At 62.6% G+C, this 12301-nt stretch overlaps 2 protein-coding genes across 5 annotated transcripts in view; both read left to right on the top strand.

Annotated features, from left to right (window-relative positions):
* The window catches only part of CARD10 (caspase recruitment domain family member 10), a 91352-nt gene extending 85284 nt beyond the window's left edge, over positions 1-6068 (top strand). For both annotated transcript variants that reach the window (XM_053226763.1, XM_053226762.1), the window contains exon 22: positions 6059-6068. The gene's annotated coding sequence lies outside the window, so the exon portion shown is untranslated. The remainder of the gene's footprint in view (positions 1-6058) is intronic.
* The window catches only part of ELFN2 (extracellular leucine rich repeat and fibronectin type III domain containing 2), a 51474-nt gene that overhangs the window by 3178 nt on the left and 35995 nt on the right, over positions 1-12301 (top strand). Inside the window, exons 1-2 of one of the 3 annotated variants that reach the window (XM_053226765.1) lie at positions 3541-3685; positions 5318-5484. The gene's annotated coding sequence lies outside the window, so the exon portion shown is untranslated. Of the gene's footprint in view, positions 1-3540; positions 3686-4327; positions 4447-5317; positions 5485-12301 lie in introns of those variants that run through there. The other 2 variants (XM_053226766.1, XM_027070810.2) reach the window with 2 other exon arrangements.

Below are 12301 nucleotides of genomic sequence, written 5' to 3'. Positions count from 1 at the left end.
TTGTTTGGAGATAGGCAGGGTGACAGAAATGGGTGCTTCTGGCCGAGCCGTTCTGAGCCTGCTCCTGTACGCGCCATGCCCGCTCCCCAGTGTGACTTCCCTGTCCCCTGAAGTCTGCAGCGTGTCTGCTCTGGAAGCAGAACTGGTTCCAGTGACACCTCCGCTGAGCGCTGAGTGGCTGTGTGTGACACGGGGGGGTCAGCCGCTCTCTCCCTGCGCCTGCCAGGCGGTGGCTGCCGTCTCGCAGGCTCAGTGAGCGAGCGTGAGAGTGTGGCGTCCGCGCGCAGGGCTAGGAGGTGCCCATCGCCGTTACCCTCGCCCGTGCCAGCTACGGTGCCCCCCACCTCCCAGGCCCAGGCCCATTCTCTGCCCGCACCCCGCAGTCTGCCGGGCAGAGCAGAAAGCCAGGGAGCAGGATGGCCTGGAAGCTGGAGTCTCCTTCCTTAGCGAGTCAGGCCTCGTCAGGGACAGCATTAATAGTCCAGAAGGTTAACTCAATGCTCTGCCTCCCGCTGTCCTGGTCCAATCCCCTATTAAATTAACCTTCTCGGGGCTCAATTAGCACCTGGGGCAGAGTCACTGCCATTATTTCCGGGTGGCCCTTATTAGTCCGAGGTGTCCGGGGGTTGGAATAATAGAGCCCCTCCCCCTCTGCTCTGCAGACAGTCCCCCAGGAAGGCCCCAGAGAGGCCCTGAGGGGGCAGAAAGGGTCTGGGGGTCTCAGGCCCGGTCCACAAGCCTCCCGTGCTCCTCCCCTCAGGGTGGGTGACCTGTGACACCCCGAAGCCAGCAGCGTGCACTCTTGCTCTCCCCGCCATGGCCTCAGCCGTGGTCCCCCTCAACCCCTGTGTCTCCCTCCGTCTCACTTGCGGAACGAGTAGGGGCCCGGGGGCCAAATTCTGCCTCTTTTTAACAGTGTGTGTCTTGGGCAAGTAGGTTCCCTTCCAGAAGGCCCTGCTTCCTCGATATAAAGTGGGGATAATGATACCGGTTTCCTAACTTTTCCAGCGTGGTTACATAAGCGAATGTCAAGTGTGGAGCATTGTGTCTGGCACATAGTAGGTGTCGATTAGATGAGTTCCCTCCCCCTTCCCATCTGTCTTCCTTATTCATTCCTGGTTCTCTGGAGTGGGTCCTGGGCTGTGTATGTGTGTGTGTGCGCGTGTGTGTATGTGTATCCTTCTCTCTCCTTTCAGCTTCCACGTTCACCCCCTGAAATACATAGAAACTGTTTCTGGAGCTGGGCCGGGGATGGGGGGGGGCGGTGCCCGCTGAAGTATGAGAAGGGCCTGAGAGCTGCCTGCGCCCCCCCCCCCCCAGCTGGGATGTGCAGAGGGGCTGGGAGGGGGCAGGGCGTATCTTGGCGTGTGCATATCCCTGTGCACGGGTGTGCCTCTGAGTGTGACGCGGCATGTGCATGTGCACACGGGTCCCCACCTCTCCCAGGGGAAAGTGGGGAACAGTTCTGAGGGCCTCCCGACCAGGTTGCTCTGGGCGCAGCCCCAAGACTCAGGCCTGACTCATTTTCCTTCCTTGGCCTTGTCTTTGTCCTCTCCGCAGTTCTCTTTGGATGGGGGAGAGACACAGGCAGTGGGGTCAGCATGGCCCATCTTCCCTGCTTCCTGTGCTTCTCATTACCTGGTGTGTGTGTGTGTGTGTGCATGCGGGGCGTTCGTGGTTCTGTGTGTTTAGCTAGTTCTTGTCTGTCTCCTACTATGTTGTCAGCTCCACACGGGGAGACTTGTAGGCCCTCAAAAATTACCTGTGGAACAGTTCCTCTTATCGACATGCTATTGAGGCTGGACTGTGCATTTTGCATTCAGCGCACGCGCGCGCACGCGCGCGCGCGCACACACACACGCACAAGCATATCTGACTCAGGGATAGCTGCTGGGCCTGGGGCTCAGGCACGAACCTATAGAGATGAGTTTCCGTCCTGGACGAGAGAGGGGACGCGTGGGGCATCAGCCAAGGGCCCAGTGTGGGGCCTGCACACAGTAGGGCTTGTGTGCCAGGCGTTTCTTGGGTGTCTGTGACCCTCCCCCGAGGGGGCTGGCACTACAGGCTTGAAGGTCAGGTGCTCCCGCAGCCTGGGAGGCGGGAGGGGAAGAGGCTGGAGCCTCTTCTGCTCAGGGCAGTGCAGGATCCCCAGGATAGCGCACCTGCTATGTGCCAGGCACAGGGCAAAACACGGTCTATTATCTTGTTTAATTTTGGCTGGAGGATTGTGAAAGAGGTCCAGCCCGCCTCTGGGTGGGGGCAGGCCAGGTGGAGAGACCACGTGAGCCGAGGTCTGGAGGTTGGAAAGCCTGGAGTGGAGTTTGGGAAGATGAGTCTGGAATGTAGTTTGAGGATCAAATTACACAGGACCGTAAACTTTGGGCTAAGAAAGGGAGCCTTACCCTGTTGGTCCCAGAGTGCCTTTGTGAAAATGCAGAATCTTGGGCCGCGTCGGGGGAGATTTTGATTCAGTAGGGTCCACGGGGGGGGGGGGGGGGCCGGGGAACCTGCCTCGTGAGTGCGCTTCCAGGATATTAATTCACCCACGTTTGCCGGTTGGAAGGCGGCTGAGGGGGCTGCGCCTTCCAGACTCTTCCCACTCACCCTGGGGAGGCAACAAAGCCATCTGCATTTTTCAAGGAGCCTGAGCTCAGAGAAGGGTGGCCCCTTCTCTGCAGCAAGGCCAGGCCAGTACTGACTAACGATTGCCATGCGCCCTGACTGCTGCTCTGAGCTTGTCCAGTGGCCCTCGTTCAGTCCTCAGAACGACCCTCGGCAGCGCTCCTGTTGCACACAGGAGGAAACGGAGGCAGAGTCCGCGGTCCCGGGTTCGAGGCCGCCTCGCTGGTAAAGGCGTGACAGTGCGGCTGGGGATGTAGTGAGACTGGAGAGGGCCTGCCCGGCGTCCTGGACGGGCGATGCCCTCCCTCTCCCTTCCTTTGGTTTCGGAGGCGGGGTGGGGGTGGGGGCGCGGGTGGAGCTCAGCCTTTGGTCGTGCAGAGGTCAGAGGCAGGCGGGCGGGCGTGCGGGTGGGAGCAGAGAAGCCAGAGGAGGGCGAAAGCCTGGCTGCGTAGCTGCGGGCCCCAGGCCGGTCATCCGGTGGGCGCCCTGGCCGAGGCAGGTCCGGATCTGGCTGGCGGCGGGGTGTGCCCATCCCCGGGGGGCGCGTCTGGGGCGCAGCCCCCCGCGGGGCACCTGTTCCGTGGCGGGGCGGGCGAGGTGGCCGGGAGCGCGCGCACGGAGCCCCCGCCCCCCCCTCCCCCCAGGGCCGCCCGCTCTCCCGCCCGCGCCGCCTCCCGCTGCCCGCAGCCCGCCCGGTTTCTGCCTTACTTCCCTGTGCTTAGAATTTGCAGCCGCATCCCTTGACGCTCGCAGCCAATTTCACGGCCTCTGGGCTCGGCACGGCGTGCGGATCGTAAACCCGCGGGCTCCGGGCAGGGGCTGGCGGCAGGTCTCGTGCGGGCGTTGGGGGCGGGGGGCGCGCAGGGAAGGGGGCGGAGGCCCGCGGGAGCCAGGACCCAGCGATGTGTGGGCCAGGGGGTGTCAGGTGGGCGTGGATGGAATGGGGGCGTCGCCGAGAAGTGCCCTGGGCGTGCAGCGCGGGTGTGCAGGCGGGGCCGGTGCGCGCTGGCATCGGGGGAGGTGTTTCTGGGCGCGCCTGGGTCCTGGTGCGTTGCGTTGGCCGGTGAGTCCGGGTAGGGGCCCCTGTGCCCGTGGGCATGTTTGTCCGGGTGTGTATGGTGAAGCCTGCGTGTGTGTGCGGGGCTGTCCCCGGTGAAGGGGGAGGGCCGTGCATTCCCAGAGGTGTGTCGGGGGTGGGTGTCGCGGCAGCGGCCCCAGGCGTGGGGGCACCCGTGTGGGTCTGCGTGTCGGGGTGGGCACCCCTGTATCCGGGTCTGTGCGCACCCGCGGGTCTGAGGGAATGTGCGACTCTGGTGCGTTAGTTGCTGTCTGGCTGTCCTGTGGGTGCTGGTGCGTGTGCGAGGGGACGGGGTGCCATCCCCTTTCTGCTGGCCACTGGGCTCAGGGTCGAGCGAGAGGGAAGTATCTCCCCCGCCCCACCCCTACCCCCACCCCCGGGGACCTGGGCCTGGGAGCCCTTTCCAGAAGCCAGCTGGTGCGTCCTTGTTCTCTGCCTTTGAGTGGGGGCGACCGAGTTGAGGCAGCGCGGGGCCCGCGTGTGTTTCTGGGCTGCAGCCGCCAGCTGCCGGCGCTGGGTGGGTCTGCATATGTTTATGAATGGCAGTCTGGGGGGGGGGGGCAAGGTGTGAGCCCCTGCCTGTCTGGGCTGCTGGGGGTGGGGGGTGGGGGGCCAGACAGGGAGGGAGGCCCCGGAGGAAGAGAATGAGCGCAGGCGTCTGCACGTGCGCCCACAGAGGGAGGAAGGTTGGGTCGAGGCTCGTCTGTCTGGAAGCCTGTGCGCCTGCGCAGGTGGAGGTCAGGCAGGTACGTTACTCTTGGGGCGCGTGAGTGCCTATTGGCAGGGCACAGGCTGGGGGCGCCCTGGGGGGAAGGGCGTGTTCCAGTCTGGGCTGGGAGTTGTGAATGAAAACTGTGAGGCCGGGGCAGGGGGTGGGTGGGGGCGCTCGCTCCCTGCAGCTGAGGGGATGGGGCTCCAGCTGCAGAAGGAGTAGGCTGTGTTGATGTTGGGGTGACCGGCGGGAGGGTGGTGTGGTTGCACACGTGAGGAGGGAGGGTGTGTGTGTGTGTGGGGGGGCACCGGGCAGCAGGCAGTGGGAGGGGGTGGGGGCCAGCCCCACCTGGCTGTGCTGTGTGTGTGTCCATGATGAGTGGGGCGTCTGGCTGGGACTGTGGCTTGGGAAGAGCCTCCAGGCTCTGGGGCCCTGCAGGGAGGTGGGGACACGGGCTGGGGTTGGGTGGGGTGGTGGGAGGGGGGGTCCCTTCGGCTCCCAGAAGCATCTTCCCATCTGTTGCTTGCCTCTCCTGTCCAGGAGGCACGGAGGGATGGAAAGATGTCCTGTGGCCCCTGGCCCCTTCCCTCCCCTACCCCCCCAACCCGAGGGGATAGGATGGGGACCCAGCCTTCCATTTCTCTCGCTCCGTCATCTTTCTGGACCCGTCTCCCAGCCTCCCTCTCCCTCCATCCCTCCCTTCTCTCTGCCTCCTCCCTCTCTCTCACACTGATATTCATTTGTGGTATATTCGGTTGCCATGGGAAACCTAAGAAAGAAGTGAGTGTACCCTTCAAGACTTCAGCATTTTCCCTCCTCCCTCCCTCCTGCTGCCCCCCTCCCCCTCCTTCTCTCCTCCTCTCCTCTCCCTCCCTCCCCTTTCTCCCCTTCGCTTCCTCTCGCAGAAGGAGAGGACCCGGGTGAGAAGCTGCTGTCGCCTGGACCGGGACCCGGGACCCGAGACTCCGTTGCTACTGCTGCTGTGGCCACTGCTGCCGTGGGGACTTCCCTGAGACCAGGCCAGGGATAGAGCCTCACTGGCCGGAGGGGCCCCCTTTGCCCGCAGACATCGGTAAGGACAGGGTCCTTCTGACTGTGTGCCAGCGCGTGGCTGTGTGCGAGCAGGGCACGGGTGACCCGGCATCGTGAACAGTGATGTGGTCCGGCCTGTCTCCTGTTTGTCCCCTCCTGCCCTGCCCAGCTCCCGCCCCCGGCCGTGGGCACCCCCACCCGCCCCTCCCCAGCTTCCCTTCCACGGGGCCTGGGAGGCAGCTGGCAGAGCCGCAGGCCTTTGGGGGGGTTGGGACAGGTCCACCGTGGAGGGGGTGGGAGGAAGCTCCACCCCTGCCCCTTCGCCCAACTGAGAGGCCAGGCCGGGCCCGCCTGCACCCTGGCAGGGCAGGGGAATCTGTGCAAGGGCTGGGCTGGGGGCCAGCTTCCAGGGGTAAGAGAATGTGGTCTCTTCTCCTCCCTCCGGTGGGGGGGCCTTCCCACTGTCCAGACGGGAAGACCGAGGGGCCTGGAGTGAGCCAGGAGCAGAGAAACGCGGGGCAGAATCAATCCCGGGCCTGATCCAGCGTCTGGGATTTTGGAGGCGGCTGGGGGAGCAGTCAGACAGTAGGAGGCCGCAGGCAGGCAGGCAGGAGCTGCTCCGTCTAGGCTGGGGCTGGTGGCCGCCCTGGAGAGGAGAGGCTTCACTGTCACCGCGGCTGTGTTGGTGGTGGCCACGTGGAGAGAGCTGTGGTCCGGGCGGTGCTGAGTGATGGTGGTTGCCTTGGCGAGGGAGCCGCCTCTGTGGCATTGTGGTCTCCATGGAGAGAGGAGGAGACAGAGGGAGGAGGCTGGCTGTCTGGGCACGGTGTTGGTGGTTGCTAAGGAGAGGGAGATGCCGTCTCTAGGACGGGGTGGTCCCCACGTGGAGGGGCCGTGGCCGCCGAGGTGTTGCGGGCCCCGGGGACAGGCCCCCGCGATGGGTGCTCTGGAGGGGCCCGGCGGGGAGGGAGCGGGGTGGTGGGGGCTCCCTGGGGGACGGTGGGGGTGCGGCGAGGGAGGGGCTGCTGCCGTGGACTTGGGCCGAAGCGGGGTTCTTCGCGGGGGAGCCAAACGCAGTGGGGGGGGGGTCTGAGGGGTGCCCTTCCCTTCTGTGGCTCACCCTGCCTGTCCATGTGGCCCGCCTGGAGACCCTGTCTCTCGCCTGTTCTTCCCCCCCACTTCTGTGGCCACGTTCTCCCGCCTCTGTCTTCCTCGAGCCTTCTTCCTCCCCTGGGCCTTTGAGCATACACGTCCCTCATCCGGATGCGTGTTCCCTCCTTGTCCCCCAGTGACTTTGTCCCCACCGGTCACGTTTGCCGTGCTCTGGGATACCTGGCATTGCTACCTGCCTTTCAGGTATCAGATAGGGCAAGTAACTTGCCCGAGGTCACACAGCAGGTGTGCGCTGGGGCTGGGATTTGCCCCCCCACCTCCCGGGCACCTGTATCCCCAGACGTGCAGCTCACTAGACCTGACTCCTCCCCTGGGAACCTGTCCCTCCGTGAATACCTCACCCACGGTTGTCTCTCTTCCCTCAGACCCCGGGGATTCCTCCGAAGCAAACCTTTCACTTAAATAGTTGGAGTCGGAAGCGGCATGGAACAGCAGAGTCCTGGGTCTGCCTCCCGACTCTGGCACCCGCAGCCGAATGGTCCCGTGCCTCAGTTTCCCTCTCTGTAAACCGGAGGCGGTGCGCACACATCTTGGGATTGGTGCTGCTTGGGGTAACGTAGGTGACGCCCCGGTGTGGTTCGCGGCACACAGTAGACCCTCAGGAAGTTATGACCGTCGTCATAACGTCTTTTAAAAATGATCTAAAAACGATTTTCTGACGTGCCCGGCAAGGACAGAGGTGACTTCTCACCGGAGACCTGCCTCCCTGTGCCCTTCGCCATGACCCTCGAGCGGCGGAGGCGATGGACTGACGTGGTGGGGGCTGGAGAGGAGAAGGGCCCCTGACACTCACGCAGCACCTTGGTTGCTGAGCCAGCCCGGGACCAGGTGCGGCTCCCTGTCCTGTGCTACCTGCCCGTTTGCCCCAGGGGCCCGTGTGCGCGCTCCTCTGAGTCCCCTGCCTCCTGGCTTCCTTCACAGGGCGCGGGTGTCCTGAGCCTGCTCAGCCAGCCCTGGCCTGGGGCACAGCGTCTCAGGCGAGCGGTGGCCGGTGTGGTCGCGTCCCGGGAAGAGCAGATTCAGGGACAGTCTTTCCCGCCACCAGGGGACAGGCCAGGCAGCGGATGGAGAAGGATGTCCAGAGAGGGACATTTGGGGGATCTGGAGGGCGACGGACGGGATGACTGTCTGAGTGGCAAAGACCCGAGTTCAGGTCCTCTGCCACTTTCGAGGTGGGTGGCCCTGGGCACGTTTCTTGCCCTGTGGGACCTCAGCTCTCTCCTTCGGAACCCGTCAGCCCTTCTTTGCAGTTCAGGTGACCCGCGGGGAGCGGGGAGAGGGCGTGGAGGCACCGACGACCCCAGTTCCTCCCAAGAGACTTTCTAACGGTCAGAGCGGTCTCGTCTCCAGGGGGAGAGGCACCAGTGAGGCCGCAGGAGGCTGGCAGGACAGAGGGTCTGGGATCACCGGACCTCGGTGCACATCCCCACGTTGCCATTTATGGGCTGTGGGGTCTCGGGAGCCTCGATTTCCCCACCTGCACGATGGGAGGAATAAAAAGGAATTCAGATGTGTGGGAGAGACGGGCTTCTCTTGAATCTGCACAGCAGGCCGTTTTCCAGAAGAGGGAAACGAGGCCCAAGGGGCTCGCGGGGTTTATAGCGGCCACACCAACGGCTGCTCTTTCCTGAGCTTCTGCTCTGTGCTCCTTGCTTCCCCTGGGCTCCCGGTCTTACTGAGTTCCTCGGCCTTTGCGCTTGGCTGTTCTTTTTGGAGGAGTTGCCGTTCCTTCTGGGCTCACTGCTGCCCTCCAGGCTGGGTACAGGGCTGTCTCTTCCGGTTCAGTGTCGCCCCCCCCCCCCCCCCCCGCCCCCGACCACTCTGTTTGTGGCTCTGGGCTTCTTCCCTCTTTTGGTTTCCTTTAGCCCTTAATACAACCAGATGCTAATTTGCTTATTTGTCTATTTATTATCTACCCTTCCTCTCCCCCGTGGTGTCAGCTCACGAGGGCAGGGGCTTTTTCTGTCTTGTTCCCTGCGTTATCCCAAGGGCCTCGAATGGGGCCTGGCACAAAGTATATGTTCAATAAATACGTGGTGAATGCCCGGACGGGTAACCCTGCAGCCGCCCCCGGTTGCCTGTCTCGTCATTCCCATTTTCCCCCCAAGGAAAGGGAGGCTGGGGACGCCTGGTAAACGGCTGTGGATACAGAGTAGGTGTAGATCTGACCCCGGATCGGGCTGACTCCAGGTCAAGTGCTTTTTCTGCTACCTTGCTGGGGGCCTGACCTTTCAAGCTAGAGAGTGTGGGCTTCGCTCTGAATGCAGAGGCAAAAAAAAAAAAAAAAAAAAAAAAAAAAAAAGAAAGAAAAAAATCACAGAAAGGCTGTTATGTAGGGAAGGCTCCTGCCGTAAGGAAGAGTTTTGGTAGCAGCCCGAATTGTCCAAAGCAATCAGGTCGGGTCAGCTGCTCACCAGCTGCGTGACCTTAGGCGAATTACTTAACCGCTCTGTGTCTCGGTTTACTTGCCTGTAAAGTGGGGATGATATGTTGGCTGAGCTAGGCAGGCTTCTGGGAGGCTGGGGGCTTTGAGCTGCGATTTGCAGGCTTGACTCCAAGGGCCTCTCCCCAGGGTAGAAAAACAGCCTCTGTTCAATCACCCCAGTCCTGGGAGGCCTCACTGCTCATGCGTGGGGGATCTGAGCCTTTGACTTCTGAATAGGAGACATTTAAGGTGCTTGGAAAAGGCCACTTTTCTGCCCTGATGGCCTGGGATCCCCCCCCGCCCCTCCCCCCCCCCAAAAAAAAAGAGAAAACCAAAGAAAGAAGGACACTGGTTTTCTTCAAGCACTTACTATTAGCCAGGGATGTTCTGTCTGTATCCCTACTCACAGCCACAGCCCAGGCGGAGATGATTATGCCCATTTTACAGATGACCTAACTCAGGTTTGGGGAAATTCTCCATAGGGTGCGGAGCAGGGGTTTGGACCTCGGCGCAGAGGCTCCTGCCTGCGCTGTATCAGCTCAGGGGACGGATGATGGAGGTGCTTGGAGTTGATCTGCTCTAGGGTTCCCCGGGGGTGTGGGCTGTTGACCCCAGCCCCACCAGGATGGAGCTTTGAGAGCCCTGGCCCCCGATTTGGAGGCAGGACCTCAAGGGGCTGTGGCATGAACAGCCTGCTCTCCCCAGCCAGGCTGCCCCCGCCCCCCCCCCCAGCCCCCTGCTGGCAATGACAGAAGCCCAGGGAATAGATCTGGCCTTGTGTGCTGTCCCAGTGACTCGCTCAAGACCCCATTTGTTTGGGGAGGAGAAAGGGGGGTCTGTGGTACCCAACAGAGGTGGGATTCATAGACAGGGCCCGGGGGAGGGGAGTGGGCTGCCTGGTACGGGCCAGGCCTGGAGGGGGGCCAGGAGGGAGAGAGAGGAGGAGGGGTCCCGCCTGTACCATTGGGGCAGAGTCTTCTACTCTGGGTGGGGGTCTGCGTGGGTGGAGGTGCGGGAAGAGGGAGGTGGGAGTCTTACCCTCATTACTTCCTCGTCTGTAGGAAGGAGAGTGTCGTGGCCTTGTCCTCAGGGAGTCCCTAGTCTTAGAGGAGAAGAGAGACTATGCCATCAGTCCCCCGGCTGGAGGGGATAGAGCCTTAACTCCCGGGAGCCCTAGTCTGAGGGTAGAGGTTCAATCTGCTTTATGAGTGTTGGAGTAAAGAACAGTCCCTCTGAGTGGAGGCCCCCTGAGATCTGGGAAGACTTCTTGGAAGAGGCAGTCCCTAGGGATGGGTAAGGGGTGAGATTTGGGGCAGGGGCGACTGGAGGGCCCTGTTCTGTGGTTGGAAGCGAGACAAAGTGCGTTGGATCCCGATTCGGAGTGGTCATGTGTACCCGAGTCTCTCTCTCTCTCCGTGTACTCGTCTACGAAATGGGGACATTGCCTGTGGACGCTGCTGGGCTCCTACAGGGGATAGAACGAGACAGGGTTGCAGAGAGGAGTGTCTGCACCCACTAGGCCCGTAGGGCTGCGGGGGGCTGCATGGTTGGTAAGGCCTGACCGGAAGCTGCTGAAAATCCTGCCCCCACCCCCCGACCCCCTGCCTCTACACTGGGTCACACACGGCTCGGCCAGCCTCGCTTCTGAGCTGTGGAGCAGAGCCAGGGGCCATAGCTCTCCTTCCTGCCTCTGACTTGCTGTGTGACCCTGGCCAATCCCACACCCTCTCTGGGCCTCAGGCTGAGACCCAGCCCCTCTTCTTGAGAATACCATCTGAAGTCTATGGGGAGACGCAGACCTTCCCCTCCCCACTCAGGGCTGGGCTTTAAAGGGTGGAGGTGGGAGCTCTCCAAGGATCCTGAGCATCCTGGGAAGAGATGGGCCGCGGGGGGGGGGGGGGGGGGAGGGGGGGGTGGCAGTGGAGAGCGGGTACCCCGGATGACGGCGACCTGGGGGCTCTCGAGCTAAGCAGAGACTTGAGCAAGGAGGCCTTTCTTGCTTCTGCCAGTCACTCTGGGGTGTTGGCTTGGGGTCAGTGGGTCAGAGCAGAGAAACTCCTGGGGCTGTAGGATGGGGTGACACAGGCGCCTGGGTGGCTCAGTCGGCTGAGCGGCCGACTTGGGCTCAGGTCGCGATCTCGCGGTCCGTGAGTTCGAGCCCTGCGTCGGGCTCTGTGCTGACAGCTCGGAGCCTGGAGCCTGCTTCGGATTCTGTGTCTCCCTCTCTCTCTGCCCCTCCCCTGCTCCCTCCCTCTCTCTCTCTCTCTCAAATATACATAAACATTAAAGAAAATTTAATAAAAAAGATGGGGTGACGCAGTGGTTAAGCGTGTGGGCCGAGGCCTGGGTTCAACTCCCGATTGTACCGTAACAAGTTGCTACATTTCTGTAAAATGGGAATAAAAATAGTCCCCGCCTCCGAGGATTGGTTCTCGAAAGTGCTCGGTGCTGCTCCTGAAATACAGAGGGCCCAAGAAATGCTAACTAACTGTACTTTCTGGGGAGGCTCCTGGCGGCAGGTGCTGGTTGACAGGGCGTCAGAGGCCATCCCAGCCACCGCTTCTCAGGCTGTTGGGGACGCGCTGTGGCCTGAGGCCTCCTGGGGTGCTGGGTTGGGAAATGGGGGGGTGCCTGCCGGTCCGGCCCCTCCCAGTACCTAACAGACACGATGTGGAAACTGCTGAGTTCTGGAGTAGGCGGTATGGGGGTTCAGGGGGAGCTCCGGGGAAGAGGAACGGGGCTGTCCTCAGGCCTGGGGAGAGGTGGGAGCGGGGAGCAGGCCCCCAGAGCGCTGGAGGGTCAGAGCCGGCAGGGTCTCCTCGGCCCACACTCCTGGGCGGGCTGATGCCCAGAGAGGCACGGGCCCAAGGTCGCTGGGCGGTGAGAGGCCGGGCTGGGGCTAGAACCCGCGTCCTGAGGCTGTCAACCTGGGTACTTTCACCTTCCGTGGCCCCTGGGCCAGCCTGAAGCGGCTGCTTCTGAGCCGATCACCCCAGGGCCTGAATGGAGCTTTCTTGGCTCTGCGTCTGGCTCACTCCTTCCGTGTCTCCCCGGCTCCTGCCCGTCTCCCGTCTCTCCTCTCTGCCCATCTCCGTGGCGGCCTTTGCGTCCCTTCCTCGGGCCGCACAAGGGAGGTGGATGGCCGGCCGCAAGCTGGGCGTGCGTGTGTGTGCACTGGGTTGATTTTTGTGCATTTGTGGCCCGTTGGAGAGCGTACGTGTAAGGGAAGGTGTGCATGTATACTCCCTCTTTCTCACTA

This window comes from Acinonyx jubatus, chromosome B4 (assembly GCF_027475565.1).
Source record: "Acinonyx jubatus isolate Ajub_Pintada_27869175 chromosome B4, VMU_Ajub_asm_v1.0, whole genome shotgun sequence".
Lineage (NCBI taxonomy): Eukaryota > Metazoa > Chordata > Mammalia > Carnivora > Felidae > Acinonyx > Acinonyx jubatus.
The sequence above is the reverse complement of the archived record's forward strand: the minus strand, read 5'-3'. Positions and strand labels throughout refer to the sequence as shown.